This window comes from Oncorhynchus gorbuscha, unplaced genomic scaffold, assembly GCF_021184085.1.
Source record: "Oncorhynchus gorbuscha isolate QuinsamMale2020 ecotype Even-year unplaced genomic scaffold, OgorEven_v1.0 Un_scaffold_4972, whole genome shotgun sequence".
Taxonomy (NCBI): Eukaryota; Metazoa; Chordata; class Actinopteri; order Salmoniformes; family Salmonidae; genus Oncorhynchus; species Oncorhynchus gorbuscha.
Genome location: NW_025748881.1, coordinates 1 through 12,574, shown reverse-complemented (window position 1 = coordinate 12,574; position 12,574 = coordinate 1). Strand labels below are relative to the sequence as shown.

The 12,574-nt window shown below is 46.5% G+C and overlaps 1 protein-coding gene across 1 annotated transcript in view; it reads right to left on the bottom strand.

Annotated features, from left to right (window-relative positions):
• The window catches only part of LOC124028895 (protein-cysteine N-palmitoyltransferase HHAT-like protein), a 29,919-nt gene extending 17,362 nt beyond the window's left edge, over positions 1 to 12,557 (bottom strand). Inside the window, exons 1-3 of the mRNA XM_046340806.1 lie at positions 12,526 to 12,557; positions 9,492 to 9,636; positions 9,370 to 9,405 (exon numbers count right to left, since the gene is read on the bottom strand). The gene's annotated coding sequence lies outside the window, so the exon portion shown is untranslated. The remainder of the gene's footprint in view (positions 1 to 9,369; positions 9,406 to 9,491; positions 9,637 to 12,525) is intronic.
• Positions 12,558 to 12,574: the final 17 nt, after the last annotated feature.

Here is a 12,574-nt window from a genome sequence, read left to right as displayed (position 1 = left end):
CATACACATACCTGGAGACACAGACACAGGTAATCATACACATACCTGGAGACACAGACACATACCTGGAGACACAGACAGACACATACCTGGAGACACAGACAGACACATACCTGGAGACACAGACACAGGTAACAGACATACCTGGAGACACAGACACATACCTGGAGACACAGACACAGGTAAGACAGACACATACCTGGAGACACAGACAGACACATACCTGGAGACACAGACACATACCTGGAGACACAGACACAGGTAATCATACACATACCTGGAGACACAGACACAGGTAATCATACACATACCTGGAGACACGGACACATACAGACACAGACAGACACATACCTGGAGACACAGACACATACCTGGAGACACACATACCTGGAGAACACAGACAGGTAATCATACACATACCTGGAGACACAGACAGAATCATACACATACCTGGAGACACAGACACAGGTAATCATACACATACCTGGAGACACAGACACAGGTAATACCTACACATACCTGGAGACACAGGTAATCATACACATACCTGGAGACACAGACACAGGTAATCATACACATACCTGGAGACACAGACACATAATCATACACATACCTGGAGACACAGACACAGGTAATCATACATACCTGGAGACACAGACACAGGTAATCATACACATACCTGGAGACACAGACACAGGTAATCATACTACCTGGAGACACAGACACAGGTAATCATACACATACCTGGAGACACAGACACAGGTAATCATACACATACCTGGAGACACAGACACAGGTAATCATACACATACCTGGAGACACAGACACATACCTGGAGACACAGACACAGGTAATCATACACATACCTGGAGACACAGACACAGGTAATTATACACATACCTGGAGACACAGACACAGGTAATCACACATACCTGGAGACACAGACACATACCTGACACATAATCATACACATACCTGGAGACACAGACAGACACATACCTGGAGACACAGACACAGGTAATCATACACATACCTGGAGACACAGACACAGGTAATCATACACATACCTGGAGACACAGGTAATCATACACATACCTGGAGACACAGACACAGGTAATCATACACATACCTGGAGACACAGACACAGGTAATCATACACATACCTGGAGACACAGACACAGGTAATCATACACATACCTGGAGACACAGACACAGGTAATCATACACATACCTGGAGACACAGACACATACCTGGAGACACAGACACATACCTGGAGACACAGACAGACACATACCTGGAGACACAGACACATACCTGGAGACACAGACACAGGTAATCATACACATACCTGGAGACACAGACACAGGTAATCATACACATACCTGGAGACACAGACACAGGTAATCATACACATACCTGGAGACACAGACACAGGTAATCATACACATACCTGGAGACACAGACACAGGTAATCATACACATACCTGGAGACACAGACACAGGTAATCATACACATACCTGGAGACACAGACACATACCTGGTACACAGACACATACCTGGAGACACAGACACAGGTAATCATACACATACCTGGAGACACAGACACAGGTAATCATACACATACCTGGAGACACAGACACAGGTAATCATACACATACCTGGAGACACAGACACAGACACATACCTGGAGACACAGACACAGGTAATCATACACATACCTGGAGACACAGACACAGGTAATCATACACATACCTGGAGACACAGACACATACCTGGAGACACAGACACATACCTGGAGACACAGACACAGGTAATCATACACATACCTGGAGACACAGACACAGGTAATGCACATACCTGGAGACACAGACACATACCTGGAGACACAGACAAATCAGACACATACCTGGAGACACAGACACAGGTAATCATACACATACCTGGAGACACAGACACATACCTGGAGACACAGACACAGGTAATCATACACATACCTGGAGACACAGACACAGGTAATCATACACATACCTGGAGACACAGACACAGGTAATCATACACATACCTGGAGACACAGACACAGGTAATTATACACATACCTGGAGACACAGACACATACCTGGAGACACAGACACATACCTGGAGACACAGACACAGGTAATCAGACACATACCTGGAGACACAGACACATACCTGGAGACACAGACACATACCTGGAGACACAGACACATACCTGGAGACACAGACACAGGTAATTATACACATACCTGGAGACACAGACACAGGTAATCATACACATACCTGGGAGACACAGACACAGGTAATCATACACATACCTGGGAGACACAGACACAGGAAGTAATCATACACATACCTGGAGACACAGACACAGGTAATCATACACATACCTGGAGACACAGACACAGGTAATTATACACATACCTGGAGACACAGACACAGGTAATCATACACATACCTGGAGACACAGACACAGGTAATCATACACATACCTGGAGACACAGACACAGGTAATCAGACACATACCTGGAGACACAGACACAGGTAATCATACACATACCTGGAGACACAGACACAGGTAATCATACACATACCTGGAGACACAGACACAGGTAATCATACACATACCTGGAGACACAGACACATACCTGGAGACACAGACACAGGTAATCATACACATACCTGGAGACACAGACACATACCTGGAGACACAGACACAGGTAATCATACACATACCTGGAGACACAGACACAGGTAATTATACACATACCTGGAGACACAGACACAGGTAATCATACACATACCTGGAGACACAGACACAGGTAATTATACACATACCTGGAGACACAGACACAGGTAATCATACACATACCTGGAGACACAGACACATACCTGGAGACACAGACACATACCTGGAGACACAGACACAGGTAATCATACACATACCTGGAGACACGGACACAGGTAATTATACACATACCTGGAGACACAGACACAGGTAATCATACACATACCTGGAGACACAGACACAGGTAATCATACACATACCTGGAGACACAGACACAGGTAATTATACACATACCTGGAGACACAGACACAGGTAATCATACACATACCTGGAGACACAGACACAGGTAATCATACACATACCTGGAGACACAGACACAGGTAATCATACACATACCTGGAGACACAGACACAGGTAATCATACACATACCTGGAGACACAGACACATACCTGGAGACACAGACACAGGTAATCATACACATACCTGGAGACACAGACACAGGTAATCATATACATACCTGGAGACACAGACACAGGTAATCATACACATACCTGGAGACACAGACACATACCTGGAGACACAGACACAGGTAATCATACACATACCTGGAGACACAGACACAGGTAATCATACACATACCTGGAGACACAGACACATACCTGGAGACACAGACACAGGTAATCATACACATACCTGGAGACACAGACACATACCTGGAGACACAGACACAGGTAATCATACACATACCTGGAGACACAGACACAGGTAATCATACACATACCTGGAGACACAGACACAGGTAATCATACACATACCTGGAGACACGGACACATACCTGGAGACACAGACACATACCTGGATACACAGACACATACCTGGAGACACAGACACATACCTGGAGACACAGACACATACCTGGAGACACAGACACATACCTGGAGACACAGACACATACCTGGAGACACAGACACATACCTGGATACACAGACACATACCTGGAGACACAGACACATACCTGGAGACACAGACACAGGTAATTATACACATACCTGGAGACACAGACACAGGTAATCATACACATACCTGGAGACACAGACACAGGTAATCATACACATACCTGGAGACACAGACACAGGTAATCATACACATACCTGGAGACACAGACACATACCTGGAGACACAGACACAGGTAATCATACACATACCTGGAGACACAGACACAGGTAATCATACACATACCTGGAGACACAGACACAGGTAATCATACACATACCTGGAGACACAGACACAGGTAATCATACACATACCTGGAGACACAGACACATACCTGGAGACACAGACAGACACATACCTGGAGACACAGACAGACACATACCTGGAGACACAGACAGACACATACCTGGAGACACAGACACAGGTAATCATACACATACCTGGAGACACAGACACAGGTAATCATACACATACCTGGAGACACAGACACATACCTGGAGACACAGACACAGGTAATCATACACATACCTGGAGACACAGACACAGGTAATCATACACATACCTGGAGACACAGACACAGGTAATTATACACATACCTGGAGACACAGACACAGGTAATCATACACATACCTGGAGACACAGACACAGGTAATCATACACATACCTGGAGACACAGACACAGGTAATCAGACACATACCTGGAGACACAGACACAGGTAATCATACACATACCTGGAGACACAGACACATACCTGGAGACACAGACACAGGTAATCATACACATACCTGGAGACACAGACACAGGTAATCATACACATACCTGGAGACACAGACACAGGTAATCATACACATACCTGGAGACACAGACACAGGTAATCATACACATACCTGGAGACACAGACACAGGTAATTATACACATACCTGGAGACACAGACACAGGTAATCATACACATACCTGGAGACACAGACACATACCTGGAGACACAGACACATACCTGGAGACACAGACACAGGTAATCATACACATACCTGGAGACACAGACACATACCTGGAGACACAGACACAGGTAATCATACACATACCTGGAGACACAGACACAGGTAATTATACACATACCTGGAGACACAGACACAGGTAATCATACACATACCTGGAGACACAGACACAGGTAATTATACACATACCTGGAGACACAGACACAGGTAATCATACACATACCTGGAGACACAGACACATACCTGGAGACACAGACACATACCTGGAGACACAGACACAGGTAATCATACACATACCTGGAGACACAGACACAGGTAATCATACACATACCTGGAGACACGGACACAGGTAATTATACACATACCTGGAGACACAGACACATACCTGGAGACACAGACACAGGTAATCATACACATACCTGGAGACACAGACACAGGTAATCATACACATACCTGGAGACACAGACACAGGTAATTATACACATACCTGGAGACACAGACACAGGTAATCATACACATACCTGGAGACACAGACACAGGTAATCATACACATACCTGGATACACAGACACAGGTAATCATACACATACCTGGAGACACAGACACAGGTAATCATACACATACCTGGAGACACAGACACAGGTAATCATACACATACCTGGAGACACAGACACAGGTAATCATACACATACCTGGAGACACAGACACAGGTAATCATACACATACCTGGAGACACAGACACATACCTGGAGACACAGACACAGGTAATCATACACATACCTGGAGACACAGACACAGGTAATCATACACATACCTGGAGACACAGACACAGGTAATCATACACATACCTGGAGACACAGACACATACCTGGAGACACAGACACAGGTAATCATACACATACCTGGAGACACAGACACAGGTAATCATACACATACCTGGAGACACGGACACATACCTGGAGACACAGACACAGGTAATCATACACATACCTGGAGACACAGACACAGGTAATCATACACATACCTGGAGACACAGACACATACCTGGAGACACAGACACATACCTGGTAGACACAGTACACATACCTGGAGACACAGACACAGGTAATCATACACATACCTGGAGACACAGACACAGGTAATCATACACATACCTGGAGACACAGACACAGGTAATCATACACATACCTGGAGACACAGACACAGGTAATCACTCACATACCTGGAGACACAGACACAGGTAATCATACACATACCTGGAGACACAGACACATACCTGGAGACACAGACACAGGTAATCATACACATACCTGGAGACACAGACACAGGTAATCATACACATACCTGAGACACAGACACAGGTAATCATACACATACCTGGAGACACAGACACAGGTAATCAGACACATACCTGGAGACACAGACTACAGGTAATCATAGGCCACATACCTGGAGACACAGACACAGGTAATCATACACATACCTGGAGACACAGACACATACCTGGAGACACAGACGCTACCTGGAGACACAGGCCATGCCTGGAGCACAGACACAGGTAATCATACACATACCTGGAGACACAGACACATACCTGGAGACACAGACAGACACATACCTGGAGACACAGACAGACACATACCTGGAGACACAGACAGACACATACCTGGAGACACAGACAGACACATACCTGGAGACACAGACAGACACATGCCTGAAGACACTAGATCAGTACACATACCTGGAGACACAGACACAGGTAATCATACACATACCTGGAGACACAGACACAGTAATCATACACATACCTGGAGACACAGACACAGGTAATCATACACATACCTGGAGACACAGACACATACCTGGTGACACAGTACACATACCTGGAGACACAGACACAGGTAATCATACACATACCTGGAGACACAGACACAGGTAATCATACACATACCTGGAGACACAGACACATACCTGGAGACACTGACACAGACACAGGTAATCATACACATACCTGGAGACACTGAGACACAGGTAATCATACACATACCTGGAGACACAGACACAGGTAATCATACACATACCTGGAGACTCAGACACAGGTGATGTCACATACCTGGAGCACAGACACAGGTGATCATACACATACCTGGAGACACAGACACAGGTAACTACATGACACATACCTGGAGACACAGACACAGGTAATCATACACATACCTGGAGACACAGACACAGGTAATCATACACATACCTGGAGACACAGACACAGGTAATCATACACATACCTGGAGACACAGACACAGGTAATCATGACACATACCTGGAGACACAGACACATACCTGGGACACAGACACAGACACATGGAGACACTGCACAGAATCATACACATACCTGGAGACACAGACACAGGTAATCATACACATACCTGGAGACACAGACACAGGTAATCAGACACATACCTGGGACACGACACGACACACTACCTGGAGACACAGACACAGGTAATCAGTACACATACCTGGAGACACAGACACAGGTAATCATACATACCTGGAGACACAGACACAGGTAATCATACACATACCTGGAGACACAGACACCAGACATGCACATACCTGGAGACACAGACACATACCTGGAGACATACCTGGAGACACAGACACAGGCAATACAGACACATACCTGGAGACACAGACACAGGTAATAGACACATACCTGGAGACACAGCGACACATACCTGGAGACACAGACACAGGTAATGATACACATACCTGGAGACACAGACACAGGTAATCATACACATACCTGGAGACACAGACACAGGTAATCATACACATACCTGGAGACACAGACACAGGTAATCAGACACATACCTGGAGACACAGACACATACCTGGAGACACAGACACAGGTAATCATACACATACCTGGAGACACAGACACATACCTGGAGACACAGACACATACCTGGATACACAGACACATACCTGGAGACACAGACACAGGTAATCAGACACATACCTGGAGACACAGACACAGGTAATTATACACATACCTGGAGACACAGACACAGGTAATCAGACACATACCTGGAGCACACAGGTAAACACATACCTGGAGACACAGACACTAGGCAAACATACCTGGGACACAGACACATACCTGGAGACACAGAACACAGGCAATCACACACATACCTGGAGACACAGACACAGGTAATCATACACATACCTGGAGACACAGACACAGGTAATCAGACACATACCTGGAGACACAGACACATACCTGGAGACACAGACACATACCTGGAGACACAGACACATACCTGGAGACACAGACACAGGTAATTATACACATACCTGGAGACACAGACACAGGTAATCAGACACATACCTGGAGACACAGACACATACCTGGAGACACAGACACAGGTAATCAGACACATACCTGGAGACACAGACAGTCACATACCTGGAGACACAGACACCTGGAACACAGACACATACCTGGAGACACAGACACAGGTAATCAGACACATACCTGGAGACACAGACACATACCTGGAGACACAGACACAGGTAATCAGACACATACCTGGAGACACAGACAGTCACATACCTGGAGACACAGACAGACACATACCTGGAGACACAGACAGACACATACCTGGAGACACAGACACAGGAATCAGACACATACCTGGAGACACAGACACGGAAATGCACATACCTGGAGACACAGACACAGGTAATTATCACATACCTGGAGACACAGACACAGGTAATTATACACATACCTGGAGACACAGACACATACCTGGAGACACAGACACAGGTAATCACATACCTGGAGACACAGACAGTCACATACCTGGAGACACAGACAGTCACATACCTGGAGACACAGACAGACACATACCTGGAGACACAGACACAGGTAATCAGACACATACCTGGAGACACAGACAGTCACATACCTGGAGACACAGACAGACACATACCTGGAGACACAGACCAGAGCACATACCTGGAGACACAGACACAGGAACACAGACACATACCTGGAGACACAGACAGTCACATACCTGGAGACACAGACAGACACATACCTGGAGACACAGACACAGGTAATCAGACACATACCTGGAGACACAGACAGTCACATACCTGGAGACACAGACAGACACATACCTGGAGACACAGACAGACACATACCTGGAGACACAGACACAGGTAATCAGACACATACCTGGAGACACAGACAGACACATACCTGGAGACACAGACAGACACATACCTGGAGACACAGACAGACACATACCTGGAGACACAGACACAGGTAATCAGACACATACCTGGAGACACAGACAGACACATACCTGGAGACACAGACACATACCTGGAGACACAGACAGACACATACCTGGATACACAGACAGACACATACCTGGAGACACAGACAGACATATACCTGGATACACAGACAGACACATACCTTGAGACACAGACAGACACAGCTCTGAGATTACAGCTCTAATGTTTGCTATGAATGATGTAACATGCCGGTGACTTACTTGCACAGCCAGTCATTTATTCCTCTGTCAAAGTGTCTATGAGGGAGAGAAATAACAAATGATTTGGTTGAAAACAGAAAGATGTGGAGAAGGGAGAAGGTGTGATAGGTCTGTTGACGTACGTCTCAGAGAATACGTAGAGCATTGTGATACATTTTGGAGGTTGAGGAGGGTCCAGATGATCCAGTCTAGACACAGTGTTGATCACCCCAAACATCACCGCTGCCTTCACCCAGTCATACACCAGGTTACAGTAGGACAGACCAACTACATGAGACAGAGAGACCAGACATACACCAGGTTACAGTAGGACAGACCAACTACAGGAGACAGAGAGACCAGACATACACCAGGTTACAGTAGGACAGACCAACTACAGGAGACAGAGAGACCAGTCATACACCAGGTTACAGTAGGACAGACCAACTACAGGAGACAGAGAGACCAGACATACACCAGGTTACTGTAGGCCAGACCAACTACAGGAGACAGAGAGACCAGACATACACCAGGTTACAGTAGGACAGACCAACTACAGGAGACAGAGAGACCAGACATACACCAGGTTACTGTAGGCCAGACCAACTACAGGAGACAGAGAGACCAGACATACACCAGGTTACAGTAGGACAGACCAACTACAGGAGACAGAGAGACCAGTCGTACACCAGGTTACAGTAGGACAGACCAACTACAGGAGACAGAGAGACCAGACATACACCAGGTTACAGTAGGACAGACCAACTACAGGAGACAGAGAGACCAGACATACACCAGGTTACAGTAGGACAGACCAACTACAGGAGACAGAGAGACCAGACATACACCAGGTTACAGTAGGACAGACCAACTACAGGAGACAGAGAGACCAGACATACACCAGGTTACAGTAGGACAGACCAACTACATGAGACAGAGAGACCAGACATACACCAGGTTACAGTAGGACAGACCAACTACAGGAGACAGAGAGACCAGTCATACACCAGGTTACAGTAGGACAGACCAACTACAGGAGACAGAGAGACCAGACATACACCAGGTTACAGTAGGACAGACCAACTACATGAGACAGAGAGACCAGACATACACCAGGTTACAGTAGGACAGACCAACTACATGAGACAGAGAGACCAGACATACACCAGGTTACAGTAGGACAGACCAACTACATGAGACAGAGAGACCAGACATACACCAGGTTACAGTAGGACAGACCAACTACATGAGACAGAGAGACCAGACATACACCAGGCCAGACCAACTACAGGAGACAGAGAGACCAGACATACACCAGGTTACAGTAGGACAGACCAACTACATGAGACAGAGAGACCAGACATACACCAGGCCAGACCAACTACAGGAGACAGAGAGACCAGACATACACCAGGTTACAGTAGGACAGACCAACTACAGGAGACAGAGAGACCAGACATACACCAGGTTACAGTAGAACAGACCAACTACAGGAGACAGAGAGACCAGACATACACCAGGTTACAGTAGGACAGACCAACTACATGAGACAGAGAGACCAGACATACACCAGGCCAGACCAACTACAGGAGACAGAGAGACCAGACATACACCAGGTTACAGTAGGACAGACCAACTACATGAGACAGAGAGACCAGACATACAACAGGTTACAGTAGGACAGACCAACTACATGAGACAGAGAGACCAGACATACACCAGGTTACAGTAGGACAGACCAACTACATGAGACAGAGAGACCAGACATACACCAGGCCAGACCAACTACAGGAGACAGAGAGACCAGACATACACCAGGTTACAGTAGGACAGACCAACTACAGAGACAGAGAGACCAGACATACACCAGGCCAGACCAACTACAGGAGACAGAGAGACCAGACATACACCAGGTTACAGTAGGACAGACCAACTACATGAGACTGTAACCACTGTCTGGTCTCCTACAGCCTACAGCCCAGTCAGACATGTTACTGTTACAGATCTACAGCCCAGTCAGACATGTTACTGTTACAGACCTACAGCCCAGTCAGACATGTTACTGTTACAGACCTACAGCCCAGTCAGACATGTTACTGTTACAGACCTACAGCCCAGTCAGACATGTTACTGTTACAGACCTACATCCCAGTCAGACATGTTACTGTTACAGACCGAGTCAGACATGTTACTGTTACAGACCTACAGCCCAGTCAGACATGTTACTGTTACAGACCTACAGCCCAGTCAGACATGTTACTGTTACAGACCTACAGCCCAGTCAGACATGTTACTGTTACAGACCTACAGCCCAGTCGAGACATGTTACTGTTACAAGACCTACAGCCCAGTCAGACATGTTACTGTTACAGACCTACAGCCCAGTCAGACATGTTACTGTTACAGACCTACAGCCCAGTCAGACATGTTACTGTTACAGACCTACAGCCCAGTCAGACATGTTACTGTTACAGACCTACAGCCCAGTCAGACATGTTACTGTTACAGACCTACAGCCCAGTCAGACATGTTACTGTTACAGACCTACAGCCCAGTCAGACATGTTACTGTTACAGACCTACAGCCCAGTCAGACATGTTACTGTTACAGACCTACAGCCCAGTCAGACATGTTACTGTTACAGACCTACAGCCCAGTCAGACATGTTACTGTTACAGACCCAGTCAGACATGTTACTGTTACAGACCTACAGCCCAGTCAGTCATGTTACTGTTACAGACCCAGTCAGACATGTTACTGTTACAGACCCAGTCAGACATGTTACTGTTACAGACCTACAGCCCAGTCAGACATGTTACTGTTACAGACCTACAGCCCAGTCAGACATGTTACTGTTACAGACCTACAGCCCAGTCAGACATGTTACTGTTACAGACCTACACCCAGTCAGACATGTTACTGTTACAGACCTACAGCCCAGTCAGACATGTTACTGTTACAGACCTACAGCCCAGTCAGACATGTTTACTGTTACAGACCCACAGCCCAGTCAGACATGTTACTGTTACAGACCTACAACCAGTCCAGACATGTTACTGTTACAGACCTACAGCCCAGTCAGCTCAGACAAGTTACTGTGTACAGACCTACCACAGCAGTCAGACATGTTACTGTTACAGACCTACAGCCCAGTCAAGACATGTTACTGTTACAGACCTACAGCCCAGTCAGACATGTTACTGTTACAGACCTACAGCCCAGTCAG